This window comes from Lissotriton helveticus, chromosome 2_2, assembly GCF_964261635.1.
Source record: "Lissotriton helveticus chromosome 2_2, aLisHel1.1, whole genome shotgun sequence".
Lineage (NCBI taxonomy): Eukaryota > Metazoa > Chordata > Amphibia > Caudata > Salamandridae > Lissotriton > Lissotriton helveticus.
The window spans coordinates 426,445,963-426,472,546 of NC_136060.1; positions in this window are offsets into that span (position 1 = coordinate 426,445,963).

Sequence of the window (26,584 nt, forward strand, 5' to 3'; positions counted from 1 at the left end):
TGCCTGCAATTAGATGGGGCAAAGCGAATTAAATGGCTGTCTGTGGTAGAAAACATTATGAATGACATTGGTCACCCGGAGTTTTTTAAAAATCCGCTTAGCATGGAATCAATCTCAAGGAAAGGGTTATGCAAATTGGTCATGGACCATTTAGAGAACAAAAGATGGAACATGGAGAAGATAAAAAAGTCTGCCTTAGCCTATCAACACATTACTCCTGACTGGGGCCTCCAAATTATATCTTATTAGTGATATTAATTGCTATGCTAGAATGCTCCTAAATAGATTTAGAATGGGTTCTTTTTTCCGACTAATCACATTTCCATCTTGTAACGATTGGTCGAGACAAATACTGCCTTGTCCCTGTGACAATATAGCCCCCCAATCGAATTTGCACTGCACTTTATTCTGTAAATTTTATCAAGTTCCCAGAAAAATTTTGCTTAGGCCAATTCTCAAGGAGTGGGGCCTCCGTTCTTGTAGAGACGCTTTTTTTAGACTACAAAGGATGGAGACTCCGGAAGTGATTTATACTCTAGTTAAATTCTTGAAATTATTGGTAAAATTTAGAAATTCGATGGAATAAATAAACTGACTGTATATATTTTACAAATTGTTTTAATACACAAGGGTCCGAGAATCGGATACATTTTTAATCATGAATGTGATAAATGTCTCCCCTACTTTTATCTTAATTGAAATGGCACTGGCTCTTTGTAACATACATCTGTATGCGTATTGTGTTTTGTATGTATATGTGTTCTGATAACTGTACGCTTTTATGATATGAAAATTCATATCGAAATAAAGCTTTTTGAATTTGAATTTGAATTTGACTTATAGTCTTACCATATCCATCACAGCAGAAGCAGGACAACACAGAGCCAGGCAGAGCCACACAGAGCCTAAACATTTAAAAACTCATGTCTCCAGTTCTACCTATTGGAATTTTGTCATTTTGGTATTTTTATCTATTCACATTTTCTCGATTTTCCTCAATAGGTTTGGAATTTTTCTTGTGTTGTGGTTTCTCTTTATTGCTGTTTGAGTGCTGCATGAATACCTTACACATTTCCTGTAAATTAATCCTAAATGCTTTTGTGCCAAACTATCAGGGGATTACACACAGACTTATTTAGTGACTTTTGAGGTTCACCCTGACAAGGGTTGTAATTATTAGTTGAAGTAGTTTCTCACTGCCTTCAACCAATACTCCAATTTCTCACAGCACAGCATACATTTTGTAAAAGTTCGAAAAGTTCTCAGAATATTTTAAAAATGTTTGGCAAATAAGAAACGTGTTCAAGGAGGCAGTCTAGAAAATGATTAAAGTGATCAAATGTTGATAATATTCAAAAACACCTGATTTTCTCAGCCGTTATCTTTATTCACTGTTTCTCGGATCACGCCTCACAATGCTATTGATTCTATGCCCATTTCCTCGCGTACACGTGGATAACACTGCTCTTCTAGGGAGCTGAAACTGTAATTACACTTTCTATTTCTACTGCATTTTATTTTGATTTGCCTAATTTTTAGGACTTCCGTTATTTTAATTATTAATTTAATGTATATTGCGCTATGTGCATTTTATTTTAGTTTAATGCCGTTTCATTGAGTTACTGTTTTTACCTTTTAGTTAATTTGTATTACTTTCCCAGTATTCCTCACACCAGAAGTGGTCTGGATGTGAAAAAGAGTGAACTTGAATGTCAATCTTATTTTCTTTCAGTTCCCTTTCTATTTTTTCCACTGATCCATACAGAGGTGAGTTCTTAGACTCACACCTCAAATCACAGATGATTCTGTGCCCATTTTCCACTGCCTCATGGATATGCAAACTGGTGTCAACACTGTGAAGAAGGCTATTCTATGTGCACCCAGCCATGCTGAATCCATGTGGGCCACAGGCCATTAACCTTGCTCCCCATCCCCTAGGGCTATCAGGACAATCTTACTACAATATTAGCTTCCCAAGCCTCTTGCACACGTCAACCTGGGACCTTGGCACCAGGACTGTGTAAACCAATACAAAGTTCTTGTTTATCAAGAGAATGCTATTAAACATAATAGGTTAGGACTCCCTAAAAATGTAGTATGCATTTATGACCTCACAATAAAAATGGATAAATAGACCTTCTAGCAGCCATTACAGAAACCTGACTTTGAAATTACTGAACAGCTAATAAATAAGGCTCATAAAGCTACCATCAGGAATAGGAGGTGCAGTAGCACTGATTATGCCTGACCCCTTCTCTTCCTGCCTTTATTTTTGGCAGATCTTCTTGTCATAATAATCTATCATATTCTGAAGAGCTACATACTTTGCATTGTACCCAATCATCCTGTGACCTGGCAATTTGAGTTATACAACACCTGACAGAACTTCTAACCTCTCACATAGCTACTGGCAGAAGCCCAGTTTTCAGATGACTTTAAGATCTGATCAGATATGCCTGATCCTCTGGATGCCAGAGTCCTATTAGAATCTCTTGAGGTGGTCAATATAAATCTTCACTCAAATGGTTATACATATAAAGCACGATATAGTATGAAACCTGATCTTCTTTTGATCACAAGTTAAGTCACTAAAGCCCCCCCATTTCTTGGTTGAATCATCTTGCAATTACTTTTTCCGCCCTGATTCATACTCTTTCCCCTGTTCCTAAATATCAACCCTTACAATTCAAAACTGCCCAAATACTTTTCAGGCGACTCACTTGGTGGCAGCTGTATCAAAGGGCATTTCCTTTCTGTATCAAACCACAAACAGAGGGCCCCTGATTCCAAGTATAGGGTGTGGAGTTGGGGAAAAATTAAATAATGAAATGAGAAACAATTAAATTCCCTCATACAATTTACAGAAAGCTTATTAGTCTATAATCATTTGTATAAATATGAAAAGTATTCAATGCAGAGCCCTTCATCTTTTTTAAGGACAAATGTACATTTTATTTATTCATACATGCATTTAATTGTTAATCCATCCCTTTACATACATACATCATAAACATAATGACCAAATCCAAAAATATATATATATTTCCCCAGAACCCTCACCTTGAGACCGATATGGCAAGAACAAAATTCTTTCATTCCTCATTCTTATTCATTTGCCACACTCACATCCCACTCCCTCATTTTTAAAATAAAATTATCTCATAGTCTAGAGACCTAGCAAGTAGTGGCTGTTTGCTGACACTGGACATTGGAGCAGTTTGCTGAAGGACGGGACTGCGAGGACCAGCAGCCTGTGTTTTGCCGCAGCTGTATGCCTCTTCCCACCCTCCCACTCCGGGACCTCATAAGCCTCTCGCGGCCCCCACTCGGCCGTTGTGCCGCTCGTAGTGGCTGTTTGCTGACACTGGACATTGGAGCAGTTTGCTGAAGGACGGGACTGTTTTGTCGCAGCTGTGTGTCTCTTCCCGCCCCTCCCACTTGCTGGTATATCTCTGTGCACGCATCCCGCTCCCGTTTGAGCCCGTTCGAGTTTGGAGAGGCTGGGCTGGGCCACCCCTCTAACGGCTGAAGACCTTGACACAATAGTAAGTCCTTTAATGAGCGCTTGAACTATTTGTGCTTTGCAAATGGCAGGTCGCTCAGGAAAAGGTAGTAAGCTTATGTTTGGGGGATCTGTGGCGGGTACGCTTCACCAATTAATTGTTAGAGCTACATCTGTGCTTGCAAGAGAAATCGATGTGACAGAGCGTCGACGCTCTCTTGACCCGGCCTATTCCAAACGTTCTTCACTGGGTAATATTGTGTTGTCAAAAACCCCGGATCGCAGCGTAATTTCAAATGCCATAATCGATTCGTTCTCAGTTTGTCTGGATATTGACTTAATTACTACAGACATAGCGGTACAAACTACAAGTGGGTTTTCTAACCCCCAATCCCACTGTAATACTAGTACAGTGATTAGGCCTTCGGAAGGGGTATCAACCCGTGCATCAACATTAGCTGAGTCTGGAGCGAAACTGGCTTTGACTGGGGCGGCAACGGGTGCAATATCGTAAAAGAAACATGGAGAGGGTGTCAAAAGGGGTAAACAAGAAAAAAGTACTAAAGTTAACTGCACCGCGTTAACATCTGCAGAACAATCTAACCCGGATTCAGAAAAACAGAGAGAAAATACCAATTGTTCAAATACCACAGCTGATGGTCCACTAGTCCTTGATGAGGGGTTTTGGGCTAAAGTCGGAATAATTGTAACCTCTTCTATTCGACTGATCACGGACAGACTAAAGGTCATTGAAGAAAGATTAAAGAAAATTGAACAATTGACCTTATCAAACCTAGAACTCCATAAAAAGAATCAACTCACAGCACATTTAGCGTCTCAAGATAAATGCTTTTCTGCTGTAGCTATAAGTAATGTGTAGACGCCTATGCCCAAGACCTCCGTTGTGGATTTGACTAAAGGAAATCCACAGAGCGATGCTGAAAGTGGACTGCACAACAAGAACGCTACAAGCGTACAGGAAAAAAGAGACTTAACCAATAAAACTGGTGAAATAAATGCTGCAGTGGAGGGTGGTCTCAACAAAGGGAAGGGCAGAAATGAATTTAATGTAATGGATGATCAAGGCCCATTGCTCCCAAATATTGATTTACCCCCGGAATCTGTTCCGTATGTTGTACTTTTGACAGGGGTTCCAGAGCTGGGAAAAGGCAGTCAAGAATCGTTCATAGAATTAAAAAACAAAACTACACACTGACTTAATGTTAACAGACCCCTACCTCATCACATTCAAAGTAAGATTTTATTTGTACGCAGAGTCAATTGGGTCGGCACAACAAGAAAAAATATTTTGGGGGACTGTATTATTGTAAATTTTAAGGACAGGCGAGCTGTACAGCACATTTGTGCTGGATGGCCAAATTTCCTTAATACCAGAATACATCCAGTTAATTTAACTAACTTCTATATTCCCGAACCGCCAAAGATAGATTATATCCAACAGAGAAGGCCTTTGGAAGGGAAGTTTGTTGAAAATGGGTGAGAAAAGGGCATGATTTTGAGGGTTTTGGTCTGGAACACGGCTTCCCTATTAGCAATAGATACAGTGCGCTCGAAATGGTCGATTGACTTACCCCAAGAACTATTACACCCAGGAATACTAGGAATGCAGTTAGGATGAGAGAAACACAGGGACAACATAGTGAAAGGAGATCCCCTAATGCAGACACAGATGGGCAGAACATATATAATGTAGAAGGCAAAATTAACACGTGGAATGATTCCAAATCTATCATGGATAATAAACAACATATATTGAACACACGTGGTACCCCTTGTAAACTGCAGGTATCCCCATTAAGAAAAGAAAGGGAAAAACCTAGGGTAGATAATCAACAGACTATAGAATATTGTTCGTATCCTCTGGTCTGCTGTAACTTAAGTACAAATAAAAGCGACTATGTTGAACTCAAGAACACAGAAAAGGGTCATACCATTACCTTCTTATCCTGGAATATTGCCGGGTTATAAAATAAGATCAGGGATCCTGGGTGTTTATCTTTTGTACAAGATTTTTCTATTATCTGCCTTCAGGAGTGCTGAGAACGGGAGGCTATTCATATTAATCGCTTCCTTACTTTCCATACTCCCGCCATCCCGTCGACGTGGGGCAGAAATAAAGGGGGACTCTGTATTTATGTTTCAAATCTACTGAACGATATGGTAATAAAATCCAACACTGTCTCTGATTATTATCACATTTTAGAGCTGAACGTGGGAGGCAATCAAACAATTGTTGTGACTAATTTTTATAACAATATCCCGAAAGTAGAGTTTGGTAAGGTCTTTGAAGAGATTTCACAAAACCTGATAAATATTGATGGGAATTGTCCCACTGAGAGATGCGTCCTATGGAGGGGTGATTTTAATTGCTTCTTATGCCCTAATAGTCACTTGGGTGTTTGTGACTATTAGGGATAATGGCAGAGACGACTCCTGTACACATTTTTTGCATATGATTACAGGGAATCATCTTAATAATCTGATATTCCATTTGGATTTGGGATTTGTAAGCGAATTATGCACCCCACCAGTTCCTTTTGAGCCTACATTTAATGGAAGGGTATGTAAATCAGTGATAGATTTTGCACTGATCTCCAACAGTCACTCTTGCCATGTTCTTACTTACAAAACATGTGACCTGGCAATGAGTGATCACTTTCCAAATAGCTTATCCCTCTCTTTTGCGGTGCGTAACAGGAAAGAAACTGACTTAATTGATCATTTATATAGCTATAGAATAAGCTTAGCGAAAAAGAATGGATATGCTATAAAGTGGAATAAAGTGGAGCCCACGGCCTTCTTTGAAATCCTTGTTCAGAATAAATACAAAGAATTTATAACATTGAAGAATTGAAGAAATCTGCAATTCCCTCACAGGAACTCTGAAGAATAGCAAGCCAAAGGCGCAGGGTTGGTTTGACTCGGAGTGCAGTAAAGCCCATGCACACTTGAAGCTGGAGCTTAAAGGCGAACCAAGAAATGTTGCCAGAATTAGAAACGCCAGAATTATATATTATAGTGCAATAAAAACTCGAAAGAAGGAATTAAAGCAGGAGGCGTGGCAGCCCTTACATCAAGCCTGTTTGGCAAAAGATAATATATGATTCTGGAAGGCGGTAAATGCCCCTTTTTTTGTAGATAGGAAAACTAACTCTATAGATGTGGCAATAGATGAGGACACTTGGGTTAACTACTTTACTGAGCAGTGGGGATACAGACCACAGTGGTTCCGGTGGTGCAGGAGAGCAGAGAGCACAGAGCGTTCAAGCTGTCGAGTTGCGGCAAGGTGACCGCGAAGACCGCGAAGACCCCAAGCCGAGTCGAGCTGAGGAGGTGAGGAGGTTCGCGAGCGACGGCTGGGGCGGTTGAGGCGATAGTGCGGCTCTCCTCAGCAGCTCCGTGCAGTGCCGTGCAGAGCTGCTGCCGTGCCTCGTGGCGCCCCATTTTGCCGAGCCACGTAGCGTTTCCTGAAGGCACTCGGCAAGCGAGAGGTAGAAGGTGGGAGCGGTGAGAAGAAATCCCTCGGTCCCCGGCTTATGCCGGCCACCACCTGCTGCACCAGCTCGCTCACTCCCCGCGGGACCTCAGCAAAAGAACGGCAACAGAACGGCCTCGGCAAAGAAAGGGAAAGTGGCAGAGTGGTACGGATTCGACTTGGGCTGACAGGAACCGAGGAGTGAGCCGATTTATGGATTTATGGACTTTGCTGGAACAGAGCCACACTTGACAGTAAAGGACCCCTGGAAGCTGTAAGCTGTATATTGGCAGACCTGTCTTGTTTAGGAGCTGAAGAGTCAGAGCAGCAAGGTATGCCCATTCAGCATTTGCAGTGAGACCACTGAGAGAGCTGTGAAGGTGCAACGGTTTGTGAGCTGCTGCCCAAAAAAAAAAAAAATATATATATATATATATATATATATATATATATATATATATATATATATATATATATATATTTTTACGTGTATAAAAAAAAAAAAGCCGAAAACAAACATCAGAGCTGTTACTCCTGGCAGGTGATACAGGTAATACAGGTGTGGGTAGCGTTTATCAAGAAGCTGCGAGCGCGACTGCCATTAGTGGTAGCCGCTAAGTAAGAGCCGGGGGTGGTTCGCAAAGGCAACCTGTCTAGGACAGGCGCAGCCGTCGGACCCCCGTGAGCTCCGCTCGCGTGAGACAACAAACCAACATTGCCCATTGCCTTTTGTACCTGCACCTGCTAAAAAAACTGAGTAATGAGGTCGGGGAGGACAAGAGGGAATCCACAGCAATCCACGAAACGGAAATGTAAAAATAAAACAGCAACCACGAACAAAGAACTAAATACCCCCACAACCTCATTAATACCACCAATGTATTCGATTTTTAGTGCAATAACCCCTATAAGTAAATTTACCTTTTTGAAAGACCCAGTAACAGCCATTTATACAATGCCAGCAACCTTAAATGGACTTCAAAAACCTCTGACACAGAGTAAACCAAGCATGCAGCTGCCAGTAACTTCCGTTACCATACCTGACACAATCATCAATATAACAAATGGTACTGACACAGAGGCCCTAGCCCTTGAGGTGCACAGGCCAACAGGTCAGGAGATTTATAAGTGCACATTTCAAACACAAGCACAAGTGCACGCGGAAAATGGTGGCCATGAACAGGCGCAACTCAAAACTAAATTGATCACACTGCAAGGTCCCACAGACAGGATCTCAGATAATACTATGGAAAACGTCCTAGAAAATAGCGTAATACATATAAGCCAAAAGAGCTTAGCAAGGTCAAACACGCGATCAGCGTTAACAGCAAATGACACAAAATTAGATCAACTAGGGGCTGGCTCCAACTCAGCCGTACACAACGACCTGGGATGCATTAACACCAGCAACTTAGACAAAGCATATAAAGACCAACCAACTAAGCATTCGACACCAAGACATGAGTTATGTCTAAATCATACAAAGTTTGATTTCACCAAAAAGGACGCGGTGCTTAACCCCTGGTCGGAACCCAAACATCCTTATGACAATAAGGAATTACTAAAAGGTGAAGGTACAAATAATGCCAATAATAAACAACTCAAAAATATAAGGAAATCTGAAAAAATTTAACCAATCAAAAAGTTCGAAAGTACAGCCAACGAGGTGCAAGTTAAAACCCTGGTAGGCTGCCATGCAAGCCACCAACTGCTTCGAGATCAAATAAAGGAAAACCTAATTGAGATATCCAGTGGGTCAGAAGAGGAAGCATATCCCCCTTTGAATCAATCAGAAAAAATAAATCAAGTTCCTGCTCAGGGTGCAACAGTAATAGAAATATCGAGCGTTTGGGAATTGTCCGGCTCCAAACACCAAACTCCGACGGACAACGTAACCTTCAGGGCCAAAGTGGGCACGGAAGAACGAGGAATGGCAGAGGAAAATGTCGAGGAATATCCCAACTACCCTGCAAATACACCCATTCACCAGGATAATCAGAGTCAACAAGCTGGAAAGCCTGGCGCTAATCAAAATCTGGAATCCATAATAAAACTTCATGGAGCGCTAGGAAAAATATTAGAAACATCTATTAAAACGCTGAACATGCAGTCGGATAAACTCGACATCCAAATCAATCTCATGAGCATAATAGCTGAGTATATTTCTGATATCAACAAAAAGCTCGATGCCATGGCAACTGCATTGGATTTCCTCTCGAATCATAACACCCAACGGGTTCCTTCCCCATACTGCACATGTAGCCCCATACTTGAAAAATTAAGGGACCTCCCGACAATCCTCAAAAGTATCTTGCAGGAATGCAGACGTACAAATCTTGGCTCTAATCACCCATTGGAAAAAAGAGACCAGCCTAAAATCACACCTAATCATGCCACACTTAACTCAGATGTGAGGAGTGAAATCACCTTGATAGAAATAGAAACCTTACAACAAGTGGCAGACACAAATACTCAGCAGAGTAAGGAAATAAAAACAAAATTTGGAGAACCATTGGAAGCACAGAACGTATCCCAGGACAATATTAACATTCGTCAGCATCCGACGGCAAACGAACAAACAAAAGTAGACAAGATAAGTGCCACTAACAACCAGGAACAAGTTTTAACTAAAAGACAAAAAAAACGTGCAAGAAATACTAGAAACCAACAATCGAGCAGTAGACCTGCCAAAAAACAGGCCTTGACTAATTATCCAATCTTCAATCTCCCCAAAACCCTAACTAATCTTGAAACTAGAATGGGAGAACATGAGTTTTAAGACTATGAGCAAGACCCCAAGAAAAGAGGTACACCCGCCAACTATGCCGGTACCCAACTGTATTGTAAGACCCCAGGTGCCGACGTCAAACGTACTAATGCCTATAGAAGAATGCAGCGATGATGAACTCTTAACCCCCTCTTTTGAAAACTGTCGAGCAGACTGGAGCCAAGAGAGTGTGAGCCTTGAACCCATTGAACCCACTGAACTGAATAGAAACAAGCAGAGCCCAAAGGGCAACCTCAAAAATAGAGGGCCGAAACTAAAACAATCAGTCGATATATCTCAATTAGACAAGGCACAGCCCATAAGAGTCCAGGAGCAGACCTCAAGTGCAATGGCGAAGAAGAGGTGCATAAGGGAGGCTACTGCTAAAGCTGACACAAATATACAAAAAGCAGCCATCACCCTGCTTACCACATTAAGTCCGCTAACAATAACTTCCAGAAGGGACGTTAAAACACAGAGGCCAGTCTCAGTGATAGCTGACAAAAGTCTGCAAGAATATTTTCCTCTTAGAGTAACAACAGACCTAAACACACTCCAAACAGATGGTGGGCAGGACCTAGGAATAAGGATAGGGTCACTGCAAGCTACCACTATCAATGAGCATGTATTAACTCATGGGTTGCATCGCCCGGTAAAAGAAGTACTCAACCAACCTACACAGGTAATTGACCCTCCCATATACACAGGGAGGGAGGGTATTAAGCACAATCCGAATAATTCATCCAGCGAAGCAAAGAATAAAGAAAGTAAGAACCCTTCGAGAAATGGGTCTAAAGTGCTAACGCAAGGAAAAAAAACGGATATTAATGAAAGGATCCTCTTCATTCCAAATTATAAACCAAAAGGCCCACAAGACTACCTAAATAGAGGAAACATTCTACACTTAACATCGGTAATTCCGAGTCTCAGTCATCTAACAACTGATGATTTATTATCAATTGAATTTGTAAATTCAGATAACTATCCAATGCAGGATAGCACTTTAACAATCTGGAGGAATAGCGAAACAGTCGCGAAATTACTCAATGAAACCACTAAATTTCATGAGTGGGGGATCACCCTGAAAGCAGAGGTAACACCAGGTTATCCGTCCCCTCTCTTGATGAAACACCGTACAAGAGCAAACAGTCCAGTGGTAAAAAGAATCACACACTCGGTATTACAAGGTGCCAGCGGTGCGGAAAATCGGAAGCACGAAGTTCAATCCCGACTAATTTATGGAACACGAGAGGCCTGAAATAACTTTCAGGGCACCTACTTGGATGGAAACTCTGTAAAAATTCTATCCTGGAATATCGCGGGAGCAAAAAACATCGTAAGTGCTAAAAATAAAACGGACTCCTGGGATACCTATGACATCATTGCACTACAGGAAACATGGCAAACAATTATAGTCGATGTCCCGGGCAGGATAGGTTTCCATGTTAGTGCTAGTCGAACTCAAAAATATGGCCGAGCAAAGGGGGGCCTCTCAGTTTACATCTCCACAGCACTAAACATCGAGTCCTCCCAGATACCAGCTCCTACCTCAGATATGCAAATAATTAAACTAGAACTGGGATCCCTGGTTGGTATTGGAATTGTTATCCTTATTAATATCTACGCCCACCCAAAATCTAAGGTAAAACAAGAGCTATTCAAGAAACTTAGTGGTGTAATAACAAAATTCCGCCTAGAAGAGCCAACATGGGAAATAATACTCACAGGCGATTTTAATGCCAATCTATTACACCCTCATGAAGATGAAGAAAATATTATTACAGCTAATGATCTCTGGGCTGTCGAAACACAGGAAATCCCGCATGTGAAGAGACTGGACAAAATGGGACGACAGTTGTCGTGGGAGTTAGAACAACAAGGACTACGGGTGTTAAATGGGAGAATAAGCCAGGACAGACCCCCGAATAGCACCTATATCGGTCCTAGCTCATCGTCAATTTTGGATTACACCGCTGTCTCTCTCCCGCTATTGGGATTAATTAAAAATTTCCAAATTATATGCTCCCCAGATAGTGACCATATGGCGCAGCACATTGAAATTAAATTAACACCCTCAAAACACCTAAATGCACCAAAATTAGCAGGGGACACCTCAACAATAAACTTGAAACGGTTAAAGTGGACAAGTGTCACACTCCCACAAATAGCTCAAGAGGCAAAGACTTTGTTGCACAAGATCACTACAAATAAAGAACTAACCATGGAAACGTGGGTTGCCTTTGTGGATAAATTACCAAAGACCAAACTCCATGCCAATTTAAGGCATAAGGTAAAGACCATTAGCCACCTTAGCCAAGCAACACGTTCTCTAAGAAGGCAGCTGCGACAGTCTGTGAGGAGAGCACAAGGTCACAGCTCACAATCCATGGCATGGCAGGACGTACGTCACATTAAGAAACTTTACAAAAAACAAATATGGAACGAAAAAAAACACGAGGCCACTGACTTTTGGACAAAAATAATACATAACGCAAAAAAATCTGATTCCAGAGCATTTTGGTATCAAGTAAATACACTCAACAGATCATTCAGCCCTATATGCACGACCTGTATTACGGAAAAGGTATGGACACAGCACATAGTTTACACCTTCGCAATAAATTCTACGAAACCTCCCCCATTAACAGAAATGTCACTATTCCAAAGGTTCAATACAGATGCAATAGTGCCTGAACCATACGAGGAAGCAGATATATTACAAATAATAAAGAAAAGCAGAAAAGATAGTGCACCAGGACCGAACGGCGTTCCTCAGGCAATTTACAAGGAGGACCCTCACTTTTGGACCAGTAATTTTTACAAATTGTTTCGGACATTAAACATCGGTGGTCGGATTCTGGAAAGCTGGCGAGGGGCGATCATCAACCCAATTTACAAAGGTGGTGACCGCAAAAACCCTGTAAATTACCGCCTGATAGCGTTCATTGACGCCGAGGCAAAGTACTATGCCTCATTGGTATTAGCTGACCTTACAAAATGGTCTGATAATAACAACATAATACCTGTAAACCAGTCAGGGTTCCGCCGTGGGATAGGCACCATGGCAAATGTTGTAGCTATAAGCCTGATTGCTGAAAAAAGCCTTCAAAATCATCAAGTCCTACACTTATGTTTCGTGGACTTCAAGGCGGCCTTTGACCGTGTCAGCCGACAATTACTCTGGTCAAAATTGAAGCAGCAGGGCCTGCCGGATGCGATCTTAAGCCCAATAATGGAATTGTATACCAACACCTGGATGCAGGTAAAGATTGATAGCGGCAATGGACTTACGAGGAAGATCGGCACTCATGATGGTCTTAAACAAGGCTGTGTCCTGGCGCCCCATCTGTTTAATTTATTCATGGCCGACCTGACACCAAGGCTTGATGGGATCAATGCACACCCTCCACGCTTAGGAACAATGCCCCTAACGCATCTCTCCTACGCTGATGACGTAGTTCTTCTTAGCCAGACGAAAATAGGATTGCAACGTCTCATAAACGAACTAGCTGAATATACTAAACAGAACATTCTGCAAATAAATACCACGAAAACAAAGGTCATGATCATAACTCACCGTCGTACAAAAGTACTGAACTATATAATTGATAACAATAAATTGGAAGTAGTGGATCATTATAAATACTTGGGCATATATTTGGACACACGGTTCACTTTCTCCGCGCAATTCAATGACATCGAGAATAAAGGGAAGGCACTACTCCATGCATTCAGCAGTTTATCTAAATCACTTAAGGGCTTCTTGTTTACCCCGCTTTTAACAGTCATCAAAGCCAAGCTACTTCCAACAATAGCCTATGGCAGTGTGGTGCATTGTGGAGAGAGTGCGCTGCTCTTGGATAAAATTCAAACAAGGGTGTATAAACGCATATTCAGATTGCCATGCGACGCCTCACCCGCCCAGGTACGGCTCGAATTTGGATTGAACTGTCAAACATTGCAAAAAAAATACGACACAGTTAGATTCTGGTACAATGTGTGGCTAAACCGTGAGATACAAATTAACTTTGCTATCTGGGAAGCCATGCAAGGCAACCCAAACTCCCAGCACGCAAAATATCTAAAATCCTCCTTAGAAATCACAGCGCTGGAGTCATTGTGGCAAAAGCAGTTACCAGTGTCCTCATTCAAGCAGGCTGCAAAAAAGGCAGCTAACCGGCACTCGTTGTTTGATGATAAAACAACCCTGAGACAACGTACACACTCCTGGATGATAATCCAATCATATAAGAAGCTGGCCCCGGCACCCTATCTAGGGCTAGCTTTTTCTTCTTATCTGAAATCTAAATACCTAACCCTACGAATGGGTAATTTTCCTACAAATGCTGACCAACCGGGTTGGAGAACACCAGGCTCAATGGAGTGTAACTTATGTGGTGCCGCGGTACAAGATCTTATACATCTGATCTGCATTTTTCCACAACTAGACAGTGAACGTCGGTACCTGCTCAAGGCAAAATTTAACAAATTAGGTATCCGCACTTGTCGCTCAGCCATAGTCCAAGCGATGGACTCAGCGGACCCTCAATTTATTTGTGGAATAATCAAATATGTTATCAATTTTGAAAAAAAGCCAGAAATTGTGTCAAGACCTACTACAAATGTGATCTTTCTGAACTTTTTTTTTTTTTTTTTACCTGTTTTTACAGAATCTGAACTTGCACTTTTAATTTTTTACATCAGTACCACAGTTATGTTTACCTTTTAAACCAATGTCTGTTTTATTCCTTGATAAGAATGTGTTCTCCTTGATCCATCCTAAATCATTGTTGCATTTTATATTGTAATGGTTTTTATTAACTACACAATAAAGAATTTTTCTATCGCTTTACTTTACTGAGCTTTATCAAAAAGATGATTTATCTGGGGAAGTGAAATTAGAAACAATTGGAGCAGAGGAAACCAATGCCCATGGACTATTCCCAATTGACATCGTTTTTTCACTACTTGAAGTCGAAACTGCTATAGCGAGAGTGCTGCAGGAAAAGCCCCAGGGCCGAACGGGGTCCCGGTAGACATATATAAATCTGATGTTAAGTTATGGGCGCCCCTTTTAACTAACGTTTTAAACAGTTGTAATAAAAACGGGTTTCTCCCTACATGGCAAGAGGCCATTGTGGTCCCAATCTTCAAGACAGGAGACCGTAATGATCCAAAATGCTACCGGCCAATTTCATTGCTGGATTCTTTAATTAAGGTTGCGGGAAGGGTAATACTCAATAGACTACAACTATGGGCGGCAGACAGAGGTAACCTTTCAAAATTTCAATACGGTTTTAGGTCAGGCTTAGGCACCACAGAACATGGTTTGAACTTAGCAATGATAATAGCTAAATATGTGGTGGCAAAAAGGGATAAACAATATTTAACATTTGTTGATTTGAGCTCGGCCTTGGACTGCTTGAATCATGAAACATTATGGTCTACATTACTGCAATTAGGCATTGATTTAAACCTGCTGATTTTTATTAAAGAATTATATCGGGGGCGGGAGCGAGTGTACGGTTTGGGAACAATGGCGAGTGTACCACCAAATTTCCCATAAATAAACGAGTTAGACAGGGATGCATACTCGCACCATTTTTATTCAATTTATATATAAATAGCGTGGCATCCCATCTTACCCAAGATAAACAGGATTACCCCCAAATTGGGGACACTCCAGTCCCCATTTTATTATACGCAGATGATGCGGTAATCATGGCCAGGACTCAAGTTGGTCTACAGAGATCGCTCACTAACTTTTCAAACTATATGAGCACAAAAGGCTTAAAAATTAATATCAGTAAGACTTTTAGTATGTGTTGTACTACAAAGAGAAACCCTGTGTGTAAGATTTTCTTATCAAACACAAAGATATACACAATCAACACATTTTCGTACCTGGGGATAAACTTTGATGAGAAGGGGACCTGGTCGTCAGCAGCTCATGCAAGGAAATTAGCTTTCTCACGCGCCATTGGAGTGGTAAGAAATTTTGCTAACAAATTTGGGGGTCGACCGGTGCCAGTGTTGGTGGACATATACAAATCAAAATGTGTGTCCACTGTAACATACGGTGCAGGAATATGGGGGATAGCGGATACTCACGAAGTTCAACTTTGTGAGAACGCATTTCTCCGGTACTTACTAGCAGTTCCAAGGTCTACCTCCACATATGTATGCCACAAAGAACTAGGCCTAGTTTATATCTCGGACCTTATTAAAGTTAGTCCCATCCTATTATGGCACAAGGTATGGACTACTGACGAGACCGGACTTAATCGAGACATAATCATGGATTGTCTGAATCTCCATCGGGTTTTTAGAATTGATTGGATCATATATGTAAAGAACTTCCTAGGAGATATCAGATACCCTGAATATTTTGAATCCCCGCCTTGTTTAGTGACAGTATCGAGAAAGAAGTTGAAAGAAATCTGTCTCCATTTTTTAAAGAATTAACGTTGGCTGATAGAGAGAAGTAAGACCTCTGTCTTGGAAAATCCATTGATGCTTCACGGACAGGGTATTCAGCCATATCGGATTTCTACCCAAAGTAGTTATTCTTGTATGCTACTGACACGTTTTAGGGGGGGAAGCTTTTCCAGACTACTTACTTCCCTGAAGCTAATTCTTGGTCAAAAAACCTGACATTGTGCCCCTGTGACGATACATCTGCACTATCAATGTTACATTGTATATTGTTTTGTAAATTTTATACTTTGCCTAGGGAAAAATATCTAACACCTTTGTTGAGAAAGTGAGGTTTGAGACAATGCAGACCGGCCTTTCTGAGACTGCAAATGTTAGAAGATGAAATGACCATGTACTTAGCGTCAATGTTTTTAAAAAGCATAATTAGACACAGGGCATCAATGAACTGTCCTAATTTGTTAAAACAATGCATTTTCATACTGTCTTGTTCTAAATGAATTTTAATGTTTTAGATGATGATGTATCTGTTTTCCTTAACTGTATATTTACCTGTGCTTTTGTGATTTTTTATAATTGAAATCGAATAAAGCTGCATTGATTTGATTTTATTTGATATATAACTTCTTTTGACCATTCGTTATATATAATTTTTTAACAGTGTATTTTATATGACATATTCATGTCTTATATTGTCATCAAGTGTCATTCACATATTTCGATCTTCTTTAACTTATAGTATATTATGCTTGACAACTTTCCCACACTGTACCATAATATCATACATTTTTCAGATTTCCCACACTGTGCCAGATTTCCCACTCTGTGCCAGATTTCCCATGCTGTGCCAGATTTCCCATGCTGTGGTTTGATATGTATCCTACAGTTAAAGCTGTGAGGGAGGTTAACCATGTTCATTTGTGTACTGACTTTTGATATTTCACCTATTCTTTGAAGGTTTTTTCCACTCTATACGGTTATCCATTATAGATATTATTAGTTTATATATCTCTATCAGTCACTCTTAGAGTCTCATCTACTAGCTATGGAGGGCATCAAAATCTCTGGATTTAGTGATGATGATTTTTCTAAACTTTTAGGCATAGCGAATATAGGATATAAACCTATATTAGTGTCCAAAGTAAATGAGGAGCAATGGATAAAACGACTTAATTTGAAAAAGTAGACAACATTTACAGAAGTGCATGTAGATTTTATTTTGGAATGTCTAAAAGCAGGTATCATCCCAATGTGGCTAAGAGTAAGAAATGATCCTGGTCTATTCACGGACATGTGGAAAGTTGTGAAAGTGGTCCCTAATTTCAAGTAGATGCTCATGAGATTGGGTGATTTTAATAATCGAAACAGCTAGAGAAGTAGTGGTGATCCTTAATAAGGAAAGAGAGGAATTGAAGGAGAAACTCAATAAGTATGAATGTCCTGGATGACCCAAAAAAGAAAATAAGGGAAGACAATGCAGAGTTTGTACTCTTCTAGTGATCAGCTTCTAAAAAAGAAGACAGATAAGTTGAAGCAAGATATAAAGTTTTCTCAGAAGAGCGGGTCTACCCCTACTTATCAGAACATTTCCACACCAAATCGAGTGATCAGTGTAAGGGAACAGGAGATCCAAGTTGGAGCAATATGAAGGTGATAACATTTTCAGACACATCTGAGTCTGAAGGGGAATGTAGCTTCAACCAATTTGATATATATGGAGAGAGATATCCACAATTTGAAGGGCAAAACTTTAAAAATAATTGTTTTGCGCCCTGAAGAAGAACCTTCAGGGGACGATATCAGTGACAAACAAGAGGCAGGTACCATAACCCAGCTATGTCCCATCAGTATCGACAAACACACAGACAACAATATAGGAGAAAATAAGTAATGTAGCTATTTCAGATCTATCAGCAATAGAGATGGACAGCACAGGAGAGAGCTTATTGTCTAAAGGTCTCACCTTTGAACCTAGCCATGGGGCTCACAGATTCAAATTGATTTGGGATTTACATATGTTCTTCCATTGAATAAAGCTTAAAAAGTTTTTCCTTGGTGAATGTTAGAACTATCAGCCTTAGGCTGGTCTTCTCCCAAAACATTTTGCCTTACCTTCTGCTTTTTTTCTGCACTTATTTTTGTTGTCCTTAGGACTCTGTGCACTTTACCACTGCTAACCAGTGCTAAGGTGCTTCTCCTCACTCTCTCTAAACATGGTTACATTGGCATATACCTAATTGGCATATTTAATTGCTTATAAGTCCCTTCAGAGTGGTTTATCATATACTCTGGGCCAGTGAATTAAATGCTACCAGTAGGCCTGCATCACTTATTGTGCCACCCACTTAAGTAGCAACTTAAAACATGTACCAGGTCTACCTTTGCTGCTTGAATGCATAATTAAACTGCAATATCGACATGGCATTAAAACTCCAATTTGGAACTGGTAGCTATGGCATGACTGGTGTCTTTAGAATTGTGGTGAAGAACCGTTTTGAATGGTAAAGTAGGCTTTTGATCATCATTATAAAAATGCCACATTTAGACACTTAGTACCCAGGACATACTTCCTGTTTTCTTTTTTCCATATGGATAAGGTGATTGGCAGATCCCCCCACGAGGTGCACACTTGATTTTGATTATTGTTTAAAATAGTGATTATGTTGATGATTATTATAGATAAAGCGAGTGCATTTCAGCTGTATATATTGTGTTATGTTTAGAAAGTTGGCATTTTTCTTTTCTTTCCTTGGCCCTTTTATGCCTATAGCCTGGCCTGGGTAACATGACTGAGTGTAACTGAGAGTTAGACTTTGTGAATTCTTCCCAGACAGTCACACAACTGAGGGATTAGGTATGCCTTAATGGGCAATCTGATGGCAGGATGTGGAGGCGGAGCTGAGCACAACCCCACTTGCAACTGAATGGGGATTGCACTTACTTTACACAAATGATCTATCCAGCTCCAAATTGTCACTGCAGCCAGCTTGGAGCCAGGGCAGGGGAGGCAAGACATTCCATGCTCTTCAAAGTCACTGTCTAGAAGCTTCTTCCACCTTCCAGAACCAGGAAACCAGGATAGAAAAGTGGGACCTCAGACTCCAACTCTTCAGTAGACTACTGGACCTGTGGATACTCTGTGTTGGTGAAAGGACTGCCACTCTGCTGGACTGTTGCTCTGAAGGAACTGCTGCCCTGCTATTCTGACCTGCTTCCCTCTTACCTGGAGAGGAAGACTGGACCTGCAACTGCATCTTGAACCCAGGGCTCCCAGAGTGACTCCACAGGCTAATCTTATGATCTGGGCCTCAGGGACATAAAAGGCACCTCAACATCCTGCAACAGCCCCAGGACTCAGCTGTAGTTTGTTCCTGACCCCCAAGTGGTTCCCCGCTTTTCCTGGATCCTTGGTGTGGCTCACTGAATTTTAAATTAAGCTTCAGGGCTGTTTGGGACCGCAAATGGCCTGTTCATGCTGAGACCTCACGCTTGCACTGCGATTCGTGGCAAAGCTCCGCCAACCCCACTCTTCATGCCCCAGCATCACCCGCTGGCCTGGACCACAAACATGAAGCTCCCGTAACACCTATCTGCAACGCCGGCCGGCTCTTCACGGTATTCCAACAGCCTCCAGCGATGCTTTCCCTGCTCGAACAGCTGTCTCCAAAGTGAACGAGACTCAGGGCACAAATTCTAGAATGTAAACTTCAGCAGGACTAATCTATTGACTGTAACTGACCGGCGCTCCATCGCAGTCAGCCTAAACTTTTGACTTTGACCCGCTCCAGCACAACCAAATATTCGTAGTTGGTGCTATGTGTTTTTTGGAGCAATTGTCACTAAAATCTTTAAGAATTTATAACTCCTGTTTTGCTGTATAAATGTTTGTCATTTTGGAGTGAAATAATTTATTAGAACCTACTGTATTTTTCTACTTGGTTTAACACTGTCTTCAAGGTTCATCCCTAGTTTGGATGAATTAGAACTGGAAGTGGAAAATGTTTCAAAAAACGGTGCTGTTTAAGGTACAGAAAGTTGTTAGCTACCCAAACCTACGCATAATCTTTTTTTATGGAGAGAATGTGGCTTTAAAGAAGCTTCAGCAGAACAAACAAGTCACAGTTATACCTTGTGACAAAGGAGGAGGAATTGTTCTTTTAGACATGACATAATATAACCAGAACATGAAGACTATGTTGATGATACCAGAAAAATATCAAAAGGTTAAAGGGGACCCTTTCAAGACACTGACTGAAAAAATAAAAAGCATAATTGAAGAGGCTCTTACGGACTATCTGTAGAAAGGAATATAAATACTTAAACCAAAATAATACCAAAATGCTGGTTATATATGGAGTACTCAAAACCCACAACATTTGAAGAATCCCCATCTCCGCCTGATTTTGTTTACAATATTAGCAGCTACAGAACCTTTATCTAGATATGTGGATGCATCCTAAAAACCCTTAGTCAGTATGTTTTCTTCGTATGTTAAAGATACTGGCCGAATGGTTTCCAGAATTGAGGGCATAGAGCTTCATCAAGATAGAGAAATATTGGAAACCATTGATATAGAAGCCCTCTATACACAAATACCTCAAAAAGAGGCCTTTGAGGTGGTAAGCAATATATTGGGACAGTCAGTTATGCATGGATGAATTCATTTTGCAAAGTCTTGAAATGATATTGGGACAAAATTTAGGTGAATTTGATGATGAACTATATAAACGAGTAAAAAGAGTGAGCATGGGAGCAGCTTGTGCTCCGACTGTAGCTAATATGTATATGGGTTTGTTTGAAGACAAATACAAATATAACAAAATGGCTAATTTTTGGGGTAATTTAAGGAATTGGTTGCAATTTGTCGATGATATCTTTTACCTGCGGCAAGGTAAGGAAGAACAGCTGCACTAGTTTATAGCTTAGGTTAACTTATGTGATGCTTATTTAAAATGTTCTTCCACCATCCGTAGGTATACAATTAAGTTTCTGGATATCTGGATACGTCACCACCAACAGAAACTGATGGTGTCTCTGTGTAAGAAATCTGCTGCTTGCAACACACTTTTGCACTTTCAGAGCTTTCACCCCGTTGTCAAAAACAGGGCAATACAATTTGTCAGTTTCTCTGAATCAGAAGAAAATTGTTCCAATATATTAGACTTTATCAGGAGAGCAGAGATACTAAAGGAGAAACTGATAAGTAGAGGATACCCAAAACAAATAGTTTGTAAGTCATTCAAACAGACTAAATACTATTGTAGGGATGCGCTGATAAAGGAGAAGACCAAAAAGGACCACAATAGTTCGGTATGTGTTATGCAGCAATCCAATCTTGATAAAAAAATCTAACAAATTCTACAAATTGTACACCTTCAGTGGCATGATCTCAACATTATAAATGATGAGCCTAAATTACCGAAACCAATGTTTGTCTTTCATAGAAATTTGAACCTGAGAGACCTATCCGTGCCCACCATCTCCCAGTGCCCCTCACTCCTTCCTGGACCTATTTAATGGAGATCACAGTGCAAGCGCACTGCTAGTGCATCAATGGCAAGCCCGTCTGTGCCCCTACTTGCCTTACTTGAGCCCACCTACAGGTCTGACACCACCATCCACTGCACCCCCAACACTGGATGACCTAGCAAACACTGCTGCCATGCCACACCGCACCATACTGTATGGTAGGACTGTTCTCCTACACCAGATGCACCTTCTCCTGCACCAGCACAATCACGGTCACACAACAAAGCACCACAATGACGTCTCGCCACAGCCCACCAGAAATGACCACCTAAATGAGGCACAGACTGACCACCTGGAACCTCCTCTCCACCCAGGGCACCACCTCCATCATGAAGTCTATCCACTCAGGAGCTCCCATAGACCCAGGCCTGCAATACATCTTCAGCTTTGGAAACCAAAGGATTGACCCGGAACTCACCACCCTGTTCAACACCTCAATCACCCCCTCAACATTTCCTGAGGCCTGGAAGCACGCTGAAGTCAGACCACTTCTCAAAAGAATCTCTGTCAAAGCTCAAAAATCACAGTCCAATCTCCTTGCTCCCATTCCCAGCCAAGGTACTGGAAAAGATTATCAACTACCAACTCAGGACATCCCTGGAGCAGAACCAGCTACTCAGCTCCTCACAATCCAGCTTTCACAGCAGTCACATCACCGAGGTCACCATGATTACAGCCACCGATGACATCTGCCCTGATCCTCCTCAACCTCTTGGCAACCTTTGACACTGAGTCCCACAACACTCTTATAGAAAGACTCCACCAAATCGTCACCCAAGGGGATGCGCTCAGATGCATCATATCCTTCCTCACCAATAGAACACAGAGGGTCCGCCTACCACCTTCAAACCCAAGCATATAATTTGCAGTATCCCCAGGACTCATCCCTCAGCCCCATGCTCTTCAACGCAAATATGACCCCATTGGAAAACATCATCAGATCTCACACCCTCAACAAAAAATCTTATGCAGGTGACACTCAACTCATCCTCTCACTCACCGATGACCCTGCCAGCACCAGAACCAGCTTCCACAAATGCATTGCCAACTGGATGAAGATCAACTGCCTGAAGCTGAACATGGACTTTGGCAACAACAGCAACCCATGGAATGATTCTGGTTGTCAGCAGACCTAGGACCTGCACCCACACCTTCCGACCACACCAAAAACCATTGGATTCATCATTGACATCATTGTCGGCAAGAAATCACAGATCAACGCCGTCAACCCCTCCAGCTTCCTCACTCTGCGCTTACTATGTAAGATTTTCAAGTGGCTACTCCTGCACACAAGACGAGTAGTGACACCGGCTCTTATCACCAGCCGACTGGACTACAGGAACGCTTTCTATATAGGAATCGCCACACACCTCCTACAGAGACTTCAAACCATTCAGAACACCAAAGCCAGACTCATCCTCAACTTCCCCCGACAAACCCACATCACACAACACCTCAGGCAAGTATACTGGCTCCCCATACAGAAGAGATACCATTTCAAGCTGCTGATCCACACACACAAGCACTCTTCACAAGCAAGGACTCGACTACATCAACCACCGCTTGAACTTCCACCAACTTTCAAGAAGATTACGTTCCTCCTCCCTATCACTTGTCCATTCTCCCTGCATCTACTGAAGCAGAAGTGGAGGATGCTCCTTCTCCACATCACAGCAAAGAACTATAACAGTCTCCCCATGCAGCTCCTTCCATCACCTAATTTCTGAAATTCCGAAGGGCTCTTGAAAACTGTCTGTTCGAATGAGCCTCCGGGATCTGCAAGCACCTAGATACCCTATTAGGTGAATAGCCACGATTAATATATCCTGATTGATTGAGTGAGTGATTGATGTTTGTTAAATCAAGATATGAGAAAGATTCCTCTTTTTGTCAAATTTCTCTCACAGGAAATAACCCAGTAATAGACAACCACAAATGTGCCTGTCATGCATGTGATTCATCTACTATGATATTGTATGAAGGAACAAAGGTTAACGTCAGGAAAATGACGAATGGTCTTAAATCGAGACCGGGCGAGAATTTCATATTAGAGATGGAGAACATAAATCAGCTATCCATAACAATATAGCCTCAGCCCCATTGGTTCATCATTGTTTGCAATTTAAACATTTTGCAGATATTTTGAAATGGATTATCTTTGAAAGAGTTAAGTCACTGAAACGAAGAGAGGATATTGGTTACAGTAGAAAAAGGGAAGTTTACTGGATTATTACTATTGGAACTCACAAGGAAGGTCTAAATGAAGTCATCCCTTGGCAAAATTTGATCAACTGAAATAAGCTCTTACATTATGAAGCTTATACCATTGAGTCAATATATGGAAGTACCTTGAGAATTTCTCTTGTTTTTATAGTAACCTTTTTATTATCTAAGCTACAGTCCCTCTATAGGTCTCCAGAAATCTTTTGGTGAGTTAGACATTGCAGCTTTTTTTCCCCTCTAGTAGGTTTTATGTGGTGATTCATGTCTAATATAGGAGGTATTAGTCCTTATATGGCTGATTATACATTCCAGATAATGAACCTAGATTTATCTGTTTATGTACTTTTATACATTATCCTCTTAGGTGAGTTTTTGACATTGGGGCAGCCTGTGGTAACCCCACGAGGGTTATGATAATATTTTGTGTACTATTTGTCTTCTGAGTTGATGACTCCTACAATACAGCAACCACATCAACCTGCTGGTTGGAGATGTATGTGTGATTTATTACAATGGGCTCGCAAATATTATCCCTTGGTCACTATCTGAAGTATTTCTGGACAGGGTAGGTAATTCTATATTCCTAGAAGGTTGAAGCTTGTTTTGAGGCTGAGAATATTACTTAATAAGGGGGCATGGTAGTAACTATCTACATTAGGATACAAATATGGTAATTGTTATTACATATCTGGTATATCCTAATAGGTATTACATCTTTGCAATTATTTTAATAGTCTACCCAAATTAGGTCTATTTTGTGTTCATGTATAAACCTTTCAAGATGGTGGTGAATGTAATGGTGATCCTGCTTTCTATTACACTGGTTTCTGGGGAGAGATTATCGATTGAACCAGATCTAGAATCAACAACAGGTAAGGATAGCCTTGGGATTTTCTTTATGTTGTATTCAGGAGGATTTAAACTATCAGTATTATGACATTCCCTCTTTTGAATCAGCCGGAAACAATATATGTCATTTAGTATTTTTGACTAAACTGTATGACTATTATATCAGTGTATGTTTGCTTGATATTTGGTTAATGGCCATACTTCGTGTAATTATTCCACCTTAGGGGCAATTGATATATCTGGTATAGTTTGCCTCAACGAATTGGAGATAGAGTTAATTATTGTTTATATAAAAGCGTAGAGCGTGGTTTACAATTTTGTAGAGCCATTATATTGACATGTTTAGTATCTTTACTCTTTTAACCGATCCCCTTGGAGTGTTCCATTGACTAGTGACTGGCCACCTGCCAGGAATTTGACAGTTTGGATGTGTTCCATATTAGTGGATTATTTGCTTCAAAAAGGAAGATTCAATGGTATCTGTCATTCTCGAAGTAGTACTTTTTGGTTATATTCAGGTAAGCATCAATACTGATACACGTTGGGTATGGCCAGACTTGCCATGGGTTATCATGATGCCCTAATATATCTAATGGACTTTTTTTATTTTAATGTTGACTCTGGGCTGGACAACTATTTCCTGGGGGACCTTCTTGTATCTTCGAAGCCTTCACACTGAAATGTCCATGGATATTGGAAAGGAGTGTACAGGATGATGACTGGTGAGGTTGGTATACGTCCTGTAGGGTATTCATTGATTATTAGCTCAAGCGTACTACACTGGTGGCAGAGAAGGTAATGGTAGCTAATGCATGTTGGCACTTACGAAGCATAGGATTTCCTCACTTGCCAGATATGCTTTTTTGTTACGTACACAGATGAAACAGGGTTGTGGGATTGTTTATTTGATATTATCTATCTGAATATAATTTTTAGATTTGAAACCCTTTTTTTTGCTTTTAATAGAAATTCAGTTTTGTCATTTTCTAGCCCTATTCCTGCCCTCTATGAGATCCATTTTGGTGGAATTATTTTTTGTTGGACATTGCTTTGGTGCCCTGAGGAAGGTGAATGACCTTTGAGTCGTTCTAACCGATTTGGGAAATCTGGCAAAGTGCAGGAAATCTGACAAATGTATAATATTATGATACAGTGTGAGAAACCTGGAAGACTTGCACTGCTATAAGTTAAAGAAGATTGAAATACGTGAATTATACTTGATGATAATGTAAGACAAGAATATGTCATGTAAAATACACTGTTGAAAAATTATTATGTATATGTAATGAATTGTCAAAAGGAGTTTATATTTAGGCGATTTTTCTGATTCGCTAGGTCTCTAGACTATGTTATATCTTTATTTTAAAAGCAAATGAGTAGAATGGGAGTGTGTGGTATGAATGAGAATGAGGAATGAATGAATTTTTATATTACCATATGGGTCTCTTAGTGAGGGCTCAGGGGAGTTAGATATATATTCAGATTTGGTTATGATGTTTATGAACTAATTATGAAATGCGTATAAAAGAATGGATTAACATGCAAATGTATGTATGAATAAATAAAATTTAATTTTTTAATTGATGCTTTTCACATTTATGCAAATGATTGTAGACTAATGAGCTTTATGCAAATTGTATTGAGGTGGCATTTTTTTTGTTTAATTCTTACCCTTTTTGTGTCTATACATATGGCTCTTGGATCTTTAACCACTTGGCTGCTAAGGGTGTTCGATGAGCTCCATTGACTTTCCATTGAAATCAATGGAAAGTCCATGACGAGT